At 37.1% G+C, this 17,610-nt stretch overlaps 1 protein-coding gene across 12 annotated transcripts in view; it reads left to right on the top strand.

Moving 5' to 3' along the window:
* The window catches only part of ZNF260 (zinc finger protein 260), a 117,670-nt gene that overhangs the window by 51,277 nt on the left and 48,783 nt on the right, over positions 1 to 17,610 (top strand). For 5 of the 12 annotated variants that reach the window (XM_058709448.1, XM_058709445.1, XM_058709447.1 and 2 more), the window contains one exon: positions 7,205 to 7,376. The exons of 5 other annotated variants lie outside the window; for them this stretch is intronic. The gene's annotated coding sequence lies outside the window, so the exon portion shown is untranslated. The remainder of the gene's footprint in view (positions 1 to 7,204; positions 7,377 to 17,610) is intronic. 2 more of the 12 variants (XM_058709446.1, XM_058709442.1) reach the window with 1 other exon arrangement.

Below are 17,610 nucleotides of genomic sequence, written 5' to 3'. Positions count from 1 at the left end.
TGAGCTTTGGGTCCAGAGTTTTTATTGAGGATCAGAAACAGCCACGGGAAACAAACAAACAAATGAAATATAGGCATGGAGTAACTATGTGATTTACCCTTACCTACTCAATTTCAAGCCCCTACAGAGGGCCCCTGGCAACAAAACAGTTTACCAAAAGTCACATTGTTAGCATAGACTATTTGGCATAGCTCAAAAAAGCTTTTATTATTTTTTAAGTTTACTTATTTATTTTTGAGAGAGAGAGAGTGAGTGAGCAGGGGAAGGGCAGAGAGAGAGGAGAGAGAATCCCAGGCAGGCCCCACACCATCAGCACAGAGCCCGACATGAGGCTCGAACTCAGGAACTGTGAGATCATGACCTGAGCTGAAATCAAGAGTCACTTAACCAACTGAACCACCCAGGTGTCCCTCAAAAAAAGCTTTTAAAGGGAGGATATTCTAAGGGCTCCCAGCTTATTTCACAGTAGCTGGCCAAGGGCCATTCCTTTCTTTGGAAAGTGCAGAGTCTGTGTACTCCAGGTCTACTAAGATAATTTTTATTGCACCCAAGTGATATCCATGGAGGTGAATGGAATTATTTACTAACCTTTATGCTTTAGTGTATTTTGGTAGGTTATACATTATTTCTAACTTTCCATCAAATTATTCATGCTCAGATTTCATTCCATAATGAAGTAATTCTGCACTACACAGGCAAGAACCAGAGTTAGAACTTACTTTGTAGTGAGAAGAATGTGAATTCCAAACTCACCTCTGCCACCTTATCTATGCATGTGTTTTATATATTTTTTCTAACTGAAACATAAATTACTGCAAATCATGCAAACAACATTCTAGTTTGTTTTTAACATGTATATATACCCATTTAACCATCACATTTTAACATGTATATATACCCATTTAACCATTTTCCTAATCAAGAAAAACGTATTTCCTTCTAGTCATTACCAACTCACCCCTCCCTACCCTCAACAAAGGTAACCACTGTTCTTACCACTATTATGATAGATTCATTTTAATTAGATTCATATAAAAGAAGTTGATATGTGATTTTACATAATATTGTGTACATTTTTATCTGGCCTGTTTTGCTTAATTTCGCATTTGTGAGAATCATCTGTGTTTGTACTATTTTATCATTAGGTAATCTCCCATAATAAGAATAAATCCTATTTTATTTTGCTCTACTTTTTTTTTTAACTAATCTCTATGCCCAAAATGGGGTTCAACTCATGACTCCAAGATCAAAAGTCACATGCTCTACTGACTGAGCCATCCAGGCACATCTGTCCTATTTTTTGATGGGCATTTGTGTCATTAACAGTTGGAGTCTTAAATAATGAGCCACCCAGGCACTCCTCTACCTTTTGATTCTTATGAGTAGTCCTGCAAAGAATATTCATGTTCAAGTTTTTGTGTAGATATACATCTTCGTTTCTCTTCTATATGCCTACCAGTTGAATTGCTGTATCATATGGTAACTCCATTTTGAACATTTTGAAAAATTGCTAGACTGTTTTCCAAAGCAGTCACACTATTTTTAATTACAATCAGCAGCATATGAGGGTTCTGATTTATCCACATCCCCCCAACACCTGTTAGTACCTGACTTTTTCTTTGTAGGTATCCTAGTAGGTATGAAGTAGTATCTCACTGTAGTATTTTACTCTGCTAAAATATATTTAAATAAGATTTAGTATATTAAACATTTTTAAGGTTAAAATTCAGTGGCATTAAATACACTTACATGGTTATGCAACCATCACCACCTATCTCCAGAACTTTCTCATCTTCTAAACTGAAACTCTGTACCGATAGTGACACTCTTTGATTCCCTTTTGGGTATGTTCTATAGTATCCTGTTTGTGGTTACCTTGGGAAGTATATATCCTAAAGTTATATAACAATCTATTTTAAATTGACATCAACTTTGTTCACATACAAAAACTCTGCTTTTCAGTTCTACTTTCACTGACTTTAGATTAAGTCATGAGGTAACTTTTTTTTTTTTAACGTTTATTTATTTTGAGACAGAGAGAGACAGAGCATGAGCGGGAGAGGGTCTGAGAGAGAGGGAGACACAGATTCCAAAACATGCTCCAGGCTCCGAGCTGTCAGCACAGAGCCCGACGCGGGGCTCGAACCCACGGACCGCGAGATCATGACCTGAGCCGAAGTCGGATGCTTAACCGACTGAGCCACCCAAGCACCCCAACTTTTTTTTTTTTAATAGGCTCTATGCCCAACATGGGGCTTGAACTCATGACCATGAGATCAGGAGTTGGATGTTCCACCAACTGAACCAGCCAGGTGTCCCATGAATTAACATTTTTATGTACTGTGTACCCATTAATGTATATATAACTATTTTTTATTCATTTATCTTTTATATCTGTAGAAAACAAAAGGTGGAGTTAAACCAAAATTACAAAAATAATGGCTTTTATATTTTCCCTATGTATTTTCCTCTACGGGAGTTTTTTATATCTCCATATGGGTTTGAGTTACTGTCTGGCTTCCTTTCAACTTGAAAGTCTCCCTTTGGGATTTTTGTAGAGAATGTCTAGTGAAAATGAACTCTCAGTTTTCCTTTATCAGGGAAGTCTTAATTTCTCCCCCACTTTTTTTAACTTTTTTTTTTACTCCCCCCCCCCCATTTTCTAAAGGACAGTTTTGCCACATATAAAGTTCTCAGTTGACAGTGTTTCTTTTAGCATTTTAACTTTTTTTTTTTAAGTAATCTCTGTGGCCAACCTGGTGCTTGAATTTACGACCCCAAGATCAAGAGTCGCATGTTCTATGGACTGAGCCAGCTGATGCCCTTTTAGCATTTTAAATGAATCATCCAGTTGGAGCATCTGGGTGGCTCAGCTGGTTGAGTGTCTGACTATTGACATCACCTCAGGTCATGATCTCACAGTTTGTGAGATTGAGCCCTGCATTGGGCTCTGCAGTAACAGTGCAGAGCCTGCTTAGGATTCCCTCTCCCTCTCTGCCCCTACCCACCTTTCACACACATGCTGTCTTTTAAAATAAATTAATAGGGGCACCTGTGTGGCTCAGTCAGTTGAGCATCTGACTTTAGCTCAAGTCATGATCTTGCAGTTCATGAGTTTGAACCTCACATGGGACTCTGCTGCCAGCACAGAGCCCAGTTCAGATCTTCTGTCTCCCTCTCTCTCTGTCCCTCAACCCCCCAGCACTTGCTCTTGCTCTCTCTCATTAAATTTTTTTAAAATAATTTTTTATTAAAAAAATTTTTTTAATGTTTATTTGTTTTTGACAGAGAGAGAGAGACAGAGCATGAGCAGGGGAGGGCAGAGAGAGAGGGAGACACAGAGTCAGAAGTAGGCTCCAGGCTCTGAGCTGTCAGCACAGAGCCCGATGCTGGGCTTGAACTCACAGACCGCGAGATCATGACTTGAGCCGAAGTCGGACGCTCAACCTACTGAGCTGCCCAGGCACCCCTCTCATTAAATTTATTTATTTATTTTTTAAATGTTTATTTATTTTTGAGACAGAGAGAGACAGAGCATGAACGGGGGAGGGTCAGAGAGAGAGGGAGACACAGAATCCGAAGCAGGCTCCAGGCTCAGAGCTGTCAGCACAGAGCCCGACACAGGGCTCGAACTCACGGACTGTAAGATCATGACCTGAGCCGAGGTGGGTCGCAAAACCGACTGAGCCACCCAGGTGCCCCTGTTATGGTTTTTATATGCATTTCCCTGATCACGACTTTTGGCATATTTTTCCTCCACATGCTTATTGATATTTCTATATCTTCTTTGGAGAAATGTCTATTGAAATCTGTTACCAGATGTCTTTTTGTTCTTTAGTTGTGGGCATCTTTACATAATGTGGCTATTAAACCCTTATCAAATATATCATTTATAAATATTTTCTCCTATTCTGTAGATTGTGTTTTCAGTTTTACCGGGAATGTTCTTTGAAAATTTCAATTTTGATGAAGCCCAATTTTTCCATTTTTTTCTCCTTGTTTGTGCTTTTGGTGTGCTGAGAATCCTTTGCCAAATTTAAGGTCATGATGATTTACTCCTGTATTTTCTTCTATAGGTTTTATATTTGCATGCCTTACAGTTGGGTCATTGATCAGTTTTTAGTTCATCTTTGTATATATTGTGAGGAAAGGGTCTAATTTCATTCTTTTGTATGTAGCTATCCAGTTTTCCTATCATCATTTGTTAAAAAGACCGTCCTTTCTCCACTAAAAGGTCTTTGCACTCTTGTCAAAACTTATTTGACCAGAGGGGCACCTGGGTGGCTCAGTAGGTTAAGCATCCGACTCCTGGGTTCTGCTCAGGTCATTATCTCACAGTTTGTGAGTTTGAACCCCACATCAGGCTCTGTGCTGACAGCATGGAGCCTACTTGGGATCCTCTCCTTCTCTCTCTCTGCCCCTCCCTACTCGCTCTCTCTCAAAATAAAAAAGAAAAATCAATGGACCAGAGAGATACATGGATTTAATTTCCAATCAGTTCTATTCTGTTGATTGATATATCTAACCTTATGGGGCGCCTGGTGGCTTAGTTGTGTCCGACTTGATTTTGGCTTGAGTCATGATCACAGGGCTGTGGGGATCGAGCCGAGCCCCAAATCGGCTCCATGCTGGGTGTGGGACCTGCTTGGGATTCTCTCTCTCCCTCTGCCCTTCTCCCCTGCCTGTGCTCTCTAAAAAAAAAAAAAAAAAAAAAAAAAAACCAAAAAACAAAACAGTAGATACATCTAACCTTATGCCAGTGTCCAACTGCTTTGATTATTGTATATCTGTAACTTTTAGATTGGTAAATGTTAGTTTTTCAGGGTTTTTTTTTTCCCTAACTGATTTGGTTATTCTGAATTACTTGCAATTTCGTATGAATTTAGAAGTCAGCATGTCAGTTTCTACAAAGAAGCCAGTTGGGACTCTGACAGGAGTTGCATAATGTTTAGATCACTTTGGAGAATATCGTGATCTTATTATTGAGTAGCCTGGTTCATAAACATGGGATGATCTTCACTTAATTACCTTAAGTTCTTTCATTAGTATTTTGTATTTTTTAAAGTATACAGTTTGAATTTTTGTTAAATATTTTATTAATTTGGATACTATTATAAATGGAATTACTTATTTCAGATTGTTATTGCATATGTATAAAAATATTTTATTTTTGCATATTTATTTGCATCCTGCAATCTTGCTCCATTCTAATAGTGTTATAGTCAAATTTTTGGATTTTCTGTATATAAGGTCATGCCATCTATTAATGGAGATCATTTTCCTTCCTTCTTTCCACTATGGGTGCCTTTATTGATATTTCCTATTTGTCCCAGCTAGATCTGTAGAACAATGTTGATTAGAAGAGGCAATAAGGTATAGACTTGTCCTCTTCCAACATCAGGGGTAAGCATCACTAAATCTAATGGTAGCTGTCAATTTTATCCTGTGGAGATAGTTCCCTTCTATTCATACGTTCACTCTCTTTTGTCATGAAAGGGTGTTGGATTTTGTAAATGCTTTCTCTTCATGAATGAAGATGGTCATGTAGTTTATTTTTTTTTTTTTAAGTTTTATTTATTTTGAGAGAGAGAGAGAGAGAAAAACAGAGCACGTGAGTGGGGAAGAGGCAGAGAAAGAGGCAGAGAGAGAATCCCAAGCAGGCTCAGCACTGTCAGTGCAGAGCCTGAGGTAGGGCTTGAACCCATGAACGGTGAGATCATGACCTGAGCCAAAATCTAGAGTCAGATGCTTAATTGACTGAACCACCCATGTGCTCCTATTTTTTATTATTCCGATATGTTACATTAGATTAACAATCTAATTTTGAATTCCACGGATAAATCCCACTTGGTCAAGGTATATAATTCTTTTTATATGTTCCTAGATTCAGATTACTAGTGTTTTGTTTAGATTTTTTGTATCCATATTCATAAAAGGTATTAGTGATAGTTGCCCTTTTTTGTAATGTCTTTTTCTGATGTAGCTATCAGGTTAATTTTGGGTTCATAAAATTAGGAAGTTTTCCCTCCTTTTTACTTCAAGAGTTTGTAAAGAATTAGTATTCTGCTTGGTTTGGTAGACTTTAACTGTGAAGCTGTGCTGACCTAGGCTTTTCTTTATGGCTAGTTTTTAAAATAACTAATTCATTTACTTATTTGTTAGAATATTATTCAAATATTCTACCTCCACGAGTAGATTTGTAAGTTTGTGCCTTTGTATGAATTTATTCAATTCATCTGAGTTTTCTGATTTTTTTTAATGTTTATTTATTTTGAGAGAGAGATAGAGAGTGCATGAGCAGAGGAGAGGCAGAGGGAGAAAGAGAGATTGAGAGAGAGAGAGAGAGAGAGAGAGAGAGAAATCCCAAGCAGGCGAGAGAGAGAGAGAGAGAGAGAGAAATCCCAAGCAGGCTCCATGCTGTCAGCACAGAGCCCTGACACGGGAGCCCAATCCCATGCACCATGAGATCATGACCTGAGTGGAAACCAAGAGTTGAACACTGAACCAGTTGAGCCACCCAGGCGCCCCATGGGCTTCCCGATTTCTTGTTGTACAATTGTTCATCCTATTCCTTTGTAATCAATTTTTATTTCTGTAAGGTTGGTAGTACTGTCCCCTCTTTCACTTATGATTGTGGTAATAGGAGTCTTCGTTCTCTCTGGTCATTCTTGATCATCTAAACATTTGTGAACTTTTAAAAACTTTTCATAGAACCAGGGGCGCCTGGGTGGCTAGGTTGGTTAAGCATCCGACTTTGGTCAGGTCACGATCTTGCGGTTTGTGGGTTTGAGCCCTGTGTCAGGCTCTGTGCTGACATCTGAGAGCCTGGAGCCTGCTTCAGATTCTGTATCTTCCTCTCTCTCTGCCCCTCCCCCCCCCCACTCAAAAATAAACATTTAAAAAAAATTTTAATAAAAAACCCCACTTTTCATAGAACCAGATTTTAGTTTCATTTATTTTTGGATATTTTTCATATATGATATGTTTACTCTTCTTTTTACAGTGACTTAAGGAGGGAGGTTAAATTTGACCTAGATATTTACTTTTAATTACAGGCACTTTAAACTTTAAAAGCTTTCCTCTAATCATTAATTGCATGTCATAAGTTTTGATATGTTGTCTTCATTTATTATTCACAAATTGTTTTCTAGTTTCCTTTTTCATTAAAAAAAATTTTTTTTAAATGTTTTTTTATTTATTTTAGAGACAGAGAGCATGAGCAGGGGAGAGGCAGAGAGAGAGAGAGAGACACAGTATCTGAAGCAGGCTCCAGGCTCTGAGCTGTCAGCACAGGGCCCAATGCAGGGTTCAAACTCATGGACTGTGAGATCATGATCCGAACTGAAGTTGGACGCGCAACCGACTGAGACACCCAGGTGCCCTTCCTTTTTCATTTTTAATATATTGATTATTTAGGAGTGTTTTGTTTAAAAAATTTTTTTTAAACTTTATCCATTTTTCAGAGACAGAGACAGAGCATGATGGGGGAGGGGCAGAGAGAGAGGGAGACACAGAATCCGAAGCAGGCTCCAGGCTCTGAGCTGTCAGCACAGAGCCCAGGCTCGAACTCACAGACAGTGAGATCATGACCTGAGCTTGAGTCAGACGCTTAACCTACTGAGCCACCCAGGCGCCCCTAGGAGTGTTTTGTTTAAATTCCATGTTTTTGAGTTTCCCATTTTTCTGTTATTTATTTCTAACTACATTATGGATAGACAAACTGTTTTTCATTGTTTTTTTTTTAATTTATTAAGTTTTCTGTTCTAGCCTAGCATATAGTTTCTTGTGGAAAATATTCCATGTGCATTTGAAAAGAATGTATATTTTGCTATTGTTGGGTGAAGTGTTTTATAAATGTCTGTTAAGTCTAAGTGGTTTATAGTGTTGGTTATAGATTTTTCTGTTTCCTTGACCTTTTTTCCTAATTGTTCTATCCATTATGAGTGTGGGATATTGACGTCTGTGGCCACTTTTGCTGAATTGTCTTTCTCTATCTCTGTCAGTTAATTGTGAAAATATACATAACAGGATTTGCTATTTAATCATTTTACAGTATACAATTCAGTGATATTAAGTAAATCCACAATGTGCAACCTTCACCATCTAATTGCAGAATTTTTCATCATCCCGAAAGGGAAGTAATCACTCTTCACTGCCTCTCCCTCAACCCCTTGCAACAACGAATTTTTCAAAATCTAAAGTTTTATCTACTTTAGGTATTTCAAATAAATGGATTAATATTCATATAAATGGGACAACAATATAATAATTGAAAGGCATTTGTGTCTGGCCTCTTCCAGTTAGCATGTTTTCAAATTTCACATGATGTAACAGGTATCAGTAATTGTTTCCTTTTGATGGCTAATATTCCATTGTGTTGTTTTCTTTTATGGCCTAACATATGATCTATTCTAGACCATTTTTCATTTGTACTTGAGAATATGTATTCTGGTATTTGGTGTTGTGTTTGGTGTATGTCTGGGATATCCAATTGATTTATAGTGTTGCTGTACTCTCCTATTTCCAAATTCTCTTTTGCCTAGTCTTTCTATCCATTATTGGAGTTGGTTTATTAAAGTCTCAAACTATATTGTAGAACTTTCTATTCCTCCCCTCAATCCTGTCAATTGTTGCTTCATATATTTTGGGCTTTAAGGCATATATATTCATAGTAGTTGTATTTTCTTGGTGGGCTGACCCCTTTTATCTACATAGAAGATGTTCCTTTGTCTCTTGTCTCTTCTAAGCCTATTTGGTCTCATGTAGGCTTCCAACTCTTTGAGGACTACTGGTATGCAACACATTTTTATATCCTATTTTCAACCTATTTATATGTTTGGATTTGTCATCAGTTTGTTGTAGACTGACTACAGTTGCACTGTATTTTCTATCCATTCTGCCAATGTCTGCATTTTAGTTGAAGATTCTAATACATTTGCATGTAAAGTAATAACTGAGGAGGACTTTTCTACTTGTTTTCTATATATACTGTGTCTTCTATGTTTTTTTTTTTAATTTTCTAATGTTTATTTATTTTTGAGAGAGAGAGCGAGGGAGGGACAGAGAGAGAGGGAGACACAGAATCCAAAGCAGGCTCCAGGCTCTGAGCTGTCAGCAGAGCCCAATGTGGGGCTCGAACCCATGGGCTGTAAGATCATGACCTGAGCTGAAATTGGATGCTTAACTGACTGAGCCATCCAGGTGCCCCTCTTCTGTGCTTTTCTGTCCCTAATTAATGACTTTCTTTCTGTTCCACTGACTTTTTTTTGTAGTTTACCATTTGACTCCTTTTATATGTCCTATTCATTATACAATTTAATCATTTTATTAGCATTTATCCTGTAGATTTCAATTAAAAATTTGCATTTGTGATGAACTAGTTTGAAATAAAACTAACTTTATTCAGGGGTCCCAAAATCACTCTCCGGTTCAGTGATTTTCTAGAAGGACTCACAAAAGTAAAAAAAAATTTGGGGCATCTGGGTGGCTCAGTTAAATGTCCCAATTCTTGGTGTCAGCTCAGGTCATGATCTCATGATTTGTGGGATAGAGCCCTTCAGGGGGCTCTGCGCTAAAAGCATGGAGCCTGCTTGGGATTCTCTCCCTTTCTCGGCCCACCTCCCCCCCCCCCCAATTTCTCTTTCTCTCTCAAAATAAACATTTTTTTGCATGAGTTTTTTCTTTTTAAAAAGGTTTATTTTTGAGAGAGAGAGAATGAGTGCATGAGCAGGGAGGGGCAGAAAGAGAGGGAGACAGAAGATACCACAAAGGCTCTGTGCTGACAATAGAGAGACTGATGTGGGGCTCAAACTCATGAGCTGTGAGATCATGACTAGAGCTGAAGTTGGACACTTAACCAGCTGAGCCACCCAGGTGCCCAATAAACAAACCTTTTTTTAAAAAGTCAGAAAAACTGTGGTACTCAGTTTTTGCCCCCCCCCCCCCCCGCCCCCGCCAGTGACAGGATACAGATTAAAATCATTAAATGCCAGGTAATCTACCAGGAGCTAGTAAAGGACCTTCACTTTTGTTTGGAATAGGCAAAGCTTTAAACATTTCAGACCCGCTGAGTCAAACCTTCACTGTACGCCTATTTAGCTTTAATAGAAAAACTTTGCCCCTGTAACTGCTCAAATTCTCCCTTTTAAAGTTGCTTTTGTCCTAGATTATATCTTTATACAGTGTACCCTTTAAATAGGTTTATAATTATGTTTTATGCAGGTCTTTAAACGTATTACAAAAAAGGAGGAACAACAAACAAAAAAATGCAATTCTATTGGGTTATATATTTTTGCCTTTTAGTTGCCTTCACCACTGTTCTTAATTCATTTAGTTTTATTGAGATATAATTGACATACAATTACTTCTGGTATACATGATTTAATATATGTATATATTACAAAATGATTACTGAAATAAATTTAGTTAACATCCATCACCTTCTTCTGTTAACTTTTTTCCTTCTGATGAGAACTTTTAAGATTTAACATCTTAGCCACTTTCAAACATATGCTGCATCATTAAGTATAATTACTATGCTGTACATTAATATCCCCTTGACTTACTTTATAACTGGGAATTTGTACCTTCCTTGACCACTTTCACCCATTTCGCCCACCCACTCTTCCACTTACCCCCACACCGATGGAAGCTACCAATGTGTTGTATTTGTGAGGTATTTTGTTTTTAAATCTAATTCCAGATATAAGTGAGATCATTCAGTATTTGTCTTTCTCTGACTTACTTCCCCTAGCATAATCCTCTCAAGGTCAATTCATGTAGTTGCAAATGGCAGGATTTCCTTAGTTTTTTATGGCAAAATAACATTCCATTGTGTATACACACCAAATTTTCTTTAACATTCCACCCATCAATGAACATTTAGTTGTTTCCATGCCTTGTGTATTGTAAATAATGTTGCAGTGAAACTAGAGTGTGCAGAAATCTTTTTGAGAGATTTCATTTCCTTTAGATAAATATCCAGAGGTGGAATTGCTAGATCATACAATAGTTCTGTTTACTTTATTAAGGAACCTCCATAGTGTTTTCCATAACTGCTGCACCCATTTACATTCTCAATAGTGTAGGTTTCCCTTTCCTCCACAACTTTCCAACACTTGTTACTCCTTTTCTTTTTGATAATAGCCATTCTAACAGGTGTAAATCAGTATCTCATTGTGGTTTTGATTTGCATTTCTCTGATGATTAATGATGTGGAGCACCATTTCATTTATTTGTTTGCCTCTTGTATTTTGGGAGAAAATATGTATTCAGATCCTCTGCCCGTATTTTAATTGGATTGTGTCTTTTTTTATACTGAGTTGTAGGAATCCTTTATATATTTTGGGTATTTAACCCCTTATGAGATAAATGATTTGCAAATATTTTTAATGGTTGATCCAGAGCTTCCAGTATATAATGTGTACAGCTTCCAGTGTACAGCTTCCAGTATATACTAAATTCCAATGAGATATAGAAATGTTGTCTTTTAAAAAGCAGAACAAAAGAAATCTTATATACATATATAGCATTTGTTATATTAATTTTATTTATCTTTTTTTTTTAAGTAACCTCTGCACCCAATGGGGGGCTTGAACTCATGATCCCAAGCTCAAGAGTCACATGCTCTGCCAGCTCAGCCAGCCAGGTGCCCCTTATTGTTTTTGATTTTCTACATTTGATGCTGTGGATTCAAAGTACCATCTGTATTCAGTTACTTACCCAGTATAGCTTTGCTACCCACCTCCTTTGTGTTATAGAAGTACAAATTATACTTTTATTTTTATTTTTTCCTTTCTTATTTATTTTTAATTTACATCCAAATTAGTTAGCAGATAGTGCAACAATGATTTCAGGAGTAGATTCTTAATGCCCTTACCCATTTAGCCCATCCCCCCTCCCAAAACCCCTCCAATAACCCTCTGTTTGTTCTCCATATTTAAGAGTCTCTTATGGTTTTTCCCCCCCTCCCTGTTTTTATATTATTTTTGCTCCCTTCCCTTATGTTCATCTGTTTTGTACCTTAAAGTCCTCATATGAGTGAAGTCATATGATTTTTGTCTTTCTCTAATTTCACTTAGCATAATGCCCTCCAGTTCCATCCATGTAGTTGCAAAAGGCAAGATTTCATTCTTTTTGATTGCCGAGTAATACTCCATTATATATGTATATATATGTGTGTACATATATGTATATACGTGTGTATATATACATGTATATATGTGTGTGTGTACATACATATATACACACACATATATACATATATATGTATATGTGTGTATATATACGTATATGTGTGTATATATATGTGTATATATGTGTGTATATATACGTATATGTGTGTATATATACGTGTATATATATATACGTATATATGTATGTATATACACACATATACATATACATACCAAATCTTCCTTATCCATTCATCCATCGATGGGCATTTGGGTTCTTTCCGTACTTTGCCTATTGTTGAAAGTGCTGCTATAAACATGGGGGTGCCTCTGCCCCTTCAAAACAGCACAACTGTATCCCTTGGATAAATACCTAGTAGTGTAATTGCTGGGTCATACGGTAGTTCTATGTTTAATTTTTTGAGGAACCTGCATATTGTTTTCCAGAGTGGCTGCTCCAGCTTGCATTCCCACCAGCAGTGCAAAAGAGAGATCTTCTTTCTCCACATCCTCACCAACATCTGCTGTTGCCTGAGTTGTTAATATTAGCCATTCTGACGGGTGGTAACTCATTGTGGTTCTGATTTGTATTTCCCTGATGATGAATGATGTTGAGCATTTTTTCACGTGTTGATCAGCCATCTGGATGTCTTCTTTGGAGAAGTGTCTATACGTGTCTTTTGCCCATTTCTTCACTGGATTATTTGTGTTTTGGGTGTTGAGTTTGGTAGGTTCTTTAAAGATTTTGGATACTAACCCTTTATCTGATATGTCATTTGCAAATATCTTCTCCCATTCCGTTGGTTACCTTTTAGTTTTGCTGACAGTTTCCTTCCCTGTGCAGAAGCTTTTTATTTTGATGAGGTCCCAGTAGTTCATTTTTGCTTTTGTTTCCCTTGCCTCCAGAGACATGTTGAGTCAAAAGTTGCTGCGGCCAAGGTCAAAGAGGTTTTTGCCTGATTTCTCCTTGAGGATTTTGATGGCTTCCTGTCTTACATTTAGGTCTTTCATCCATTTTGAGTTTATTTTTGTGTATGGTGTAAGAAAGTGGTCCAGGTTCATTCTTTGGCATGTCGCTGTCCAGTTTTCCCAGCACCACTTGCTGAAGAGAGTGTCTTTATTCCAGTGGATATTCTTGCCTGCTTTGTCAAAGATTAGTTGGCCATATGTTTGTAGGTCCATTTCTGGGTTCTCTATTCTGTTCCATTGATCTGAGTGTCAGTTCTTGTGCCAGTATCATACTGTCTTGATGATTACAGCTTTGTAATACAGTTTGAAGTCCGGGATTGTGACGCCTCCTGCTTTGGCTTTCTTTTTCAAGATTGCTTTGGCTATTTGGGACCTTTTCTGTTTCTATACAAATTTTAGGATTGTTTGTTCTAGCTCGGTGAAGAATGCTGATGTTATTTCGATAGAGATTGCATTGAATATGTATGTAGATTGCTTTGGGTAGTATTGACATTTTAACAATATTTGTTCTTCCTATCCAGGAGCATGGAATCTTTTTCCATTTTTTTGTGTCTTCTTCAATTTCTGTCATAAGCTTTCTATAGTTTTCAGCATATAGATTTTTCAACTCTTTGGTTAGATTTATTCCTAGGTATTTTATGGCTTTTGGTGCAACTGTAAATGGGATTGATTCCTTGATTTCTGTTTCGTTTGCTTCATTATTGGTGTATAGGAATGTAACTGATTTCTGTACATTGATTTTATATCCTGCAACTCTGCTGACTTCATGAATCAGTTCTAGCATTTTTTTGGTGGAATCTTTAGGGTTTTCCATATACAGTATCATGTCATCTGCAAAGAGTGAAAGTTTGACCTCCTCCTGGCCAATTTGGATGCCTTTTATTTCCTTGTGTTGTCTGAGTGCTTAAGCTAAGACTTCCAATACTATGTTGAATAACAGTGGCGAGAGTGGACATCCCTGTCTTGTTACTGACCTTAGGAGGAAAGCTCTCAGTTTTTCCCCAATGAGGGTGATATCAGTGTTGGGTCTTTCATATATGGCTTTTATGACCTCGAAGTATGATCCTTCTATCCCTACTTTCTTGAGGGTTTTTATCAAGAAAGGATGCTGTATTTTGTCAAATGCTTTCTCTGCATCTATTGACAGGATCATATGGTTCTTGTCCTTTCTTTTAGTGATGTGATGAATCATGTTAATTGTTTTGCGGATATTGAACCAGCCCTGCATCCCAGGTATAAATCCCACTTGGTCACGGTGAATAATTTTTTTTAATGTATTGTTGGATCTGGTTGGCTAATATCTTGTTGAGGATTTTTGCACCCATGTTCATTAGGGAAATTGGTCTATAGTTCTCCTTTTAGTGGGGTTTTGTCTGGTTTTGGAATCAAGGTAGTGCTGGATTCAGCACTAGCAAATTTGGAAGTTTTCCTTCCATTTCTATTTTTTGGAACAGCTTCAAGAGAATAGGTGTTAACTCTTCCTTAAATGTTTGGTAAAATTACCCTGGAAAGCCATCTGGCCCTGGACTCTTGGTTTTGGGAGATTTTTGATTACTAAGTCGATTTCTGGTTATGGGTTATGGGTCTGTTCAAATTTTCTATGTCTTCCTGTTTCAGTTTTGGTAGTTTATATGTTTCTAGGTATTTGTCCATTTCTTCCGGATTGCCCATTTTACTGGTGTATAATTCCTCATAATATTCTCTTATTATTGTTTTTATTTCTGCTGCATTGGTTGTGATCGCTCCTCTTTCATTCTTGATTTTATTTATTTGGGTCCTTTCCTTTTTCTTTTTGATCATACTGGCTAGGGATTTATCAATTTTTGTTAATTCTTTCAAAGAACCAGTTTCTGGTTTCATTGATCTGTTCTTCTGTTTTTTGGTTTTGATAGCATTGAGTTCTGCTCTAATCTTTATTAGTTCCTGTCTTCTGCTGGTTTTGGGTTTTATTTGCTATTCTTTTTCCAGCTCTTTAAGGTGTAAAGTTAGGTTGTGTATCTGAGATCTTTCTTCCTTCTTTAGGAAGGCCTGGATTGCTATATACTTTCCTCTTATGACCACCTTTGCTGTGTCACCTGGTTTTGGGCTGTTGTGTTATTTTCATTGGCTTCCATGTACTTTTTAATTTCCTCTTTAACTTCTTAGTTAGCCCATTCATTCTTTAGTAGGATGTTCTTTAGTCTCCAAGTATTTGTTATCTTTCCAAAGTTTTTCTTGTGGTTGATTTCGAGTTTCATAGCATTGTGGTCTGAAATATGCACAGTATGATCTTGATCTTTTTGTACTTTTTGAGGCTGATTTGTGTCCCAGTATGTGATCTATTCTGGAGAACGTTCCATGTGCACTGGAGAAGAATGTGTGTTCCTGTGCTTTAGGATGAAATGTTCTGAATCTATCTCTTAAGTCTATCTGGTCCAGTGTGTCATTCAAAGCCATTGTTTCCTTTGATGATTTTCTGTTTAGATGATCTGTCCATTGTTGTAAGTGGGATGTTGCAAGTCCCCTACTATTATGGTATTATTATCAAGGAGTTTATGTTTGTGATTGATTTATATATTTGGGTGCTCCCACATTTGGAGCATAAACGTTTACAAGTGTTAGGTCTTGGTGTATAGACCTCTTAATTATATAATGACCTTCTTCATCTCTTGTTTTAGTCTTTATTTTAAAGTGTAGATTGTCTGATGTAAGTATAGCTACTCCGGCTTTCTTTTGGCGACCATTAGGATGATAGATGGTTCTCCATCCCCTTAGTTTCAATTTGCAGGTGTCTTTAGGTCTAAAGTGGGTCTCTTGTAAACGGCATATAGATGGATCTTGTTTTCTTATCTATTCTGTTACCCTATGTCTTTTGATTGGAGCACTTAGTCCATTGATGTTTAGAGTTGAGTACTGAAAGATATGAGTTTATTGCCATTATGTTGCCTGTAGAGTTGGGAGTTTCTGGTGGTGTTCTCTGGTCCTTTCTAGTCTTTGTTGCTTTTGGTGTTTTGTTTTGTTTTTGTTTTTTTGTCTTCTCTTCCCTCAGTACCCCTTAAAATTTCTTACAGGGTTGGTTTAGTAGTCATGAACTCTTAATTTTTGTTTGGGAAACTTTTTATCTCTCCTTCTGTTTTGAATGACAGCCTTGGTGGATAAAGAATTCTTGGCTGCATATTTTATGATTCAGCACATTGAATATATCCTGCCACTCCTTTCTGGTCTGTGAAGTTACTGTGGATAGGTCTGCTACAAACCTGATCTGTCTTCCCTTCCCTTGTAAGTTGAGGACTTTTTTCCCTTGCTGCTTTCATGATTCTTTTCTTGCCTGAGTATTTTGTGAATTTGACTATGATATGCCTTGTTGACAGTCGGTTTTTGTTGAATCAAATGGGAGTCCTCTGTGCTCCCTGGATTTTGGTATCTGTGTCTTTCCCCAGGTTGGGAAAGTTTTCCGCTAGGATTTGCTCACATAACCCTTCTACCCCCTTTTTCTCTCCTCATCTTCTGGGACTCCTATGACTCTGATGTTGTTCCTTTTTAATGAGTCATTGATTTCTCTAATTCTTAAATTGTGCTCTTTTGCCTTAGTCTCCCTCTTTTTTTCTGCTTCATTAGTCTCCATAATTTTGTCCTCTATATTGCCGATTTGCTGCTCTGCCTCATCCATCCTTGCCATTGTGGCATCCATTCGAGATTGCAGCTCAGTTATAACATTTTTTATTTCGTCCTGACTAGCTTTTATTTCTTTTATCTCCGCAGAAAGGGATTCTAATCTATTTTCAACCCCAGCTAGTATTCTTATTATCGTGATTCTAAATTCTGGTTCAGACATCTTCCTTGTATCTGTGTTAAGTCCCTGGCTGTTATTTCTTCCTGCTGTTTCTTTTGGGGTGAATTCCTGCATTTCATCATTTTGAAGGAAGAAACAGAATAAGGGGAAAAATATTAAAATAAAAATATTAAAAGCAACACACAAAAAATCAAATAAATTATGCTATGATCTTAGGTCTATTTTGGTCTGCTTGTTGAAAGGTGCTTGACAGATTAGAGAAAGAAGGGAAAGACGAAAAAAAAGAAAAAAGAAAAGGAAAATGTTTGAAAATTTGAAAAATGAATACAATGAAATATAATAAAATGAAATGATAGAAGTAAAATAAAATTTTAAAAGTTTACAAAAGTAAATATAGTAGAAAAAATTAAAGAAAAATGTTAAAAATTGACAATAAAAATAAATTTCTTTCTGTATTCACAAAAAGAAAAAGAAAAAAAAAGTTGAATAGATGGACCAGCGAACAGACTGAAACACGATTGGAATTACAACATTTTCCCCTAGAAGTCAAACTATGAAGCACTTTATAGTCTGTAAACTGAGCAGGCGGAGAGACTTGTGGTGTTCCTTAAGAGCGAGGTTGGTCCAGTTGGGCAGGACTTAGTGTAATGGCTCCATTCTCCACTAGATGGCACTGCTTAGCTTACTGGGGTGAAT

This window comes from Neofelis nebulosa, chromosome 17, assembly GCF_028018385.1.
Source record: "Neofelis nebulosa isolate mNeoNeb1 chromosome 17, mNeoNeb1.pri, whole genome shotgun sequence".
In the NCBI taxonomy this organism is placed as follows: Eukaryota; Metazoa; Chordata; class Mammalia; order Carnivora; family Felidae; genus Neofelis; species Neofelis nebulosa.
The sequence above is the reverse complement of the archived record's forward strand: the minus strand, read 5'-3'. Positions and strand labels throughout refer to the sequence as shown.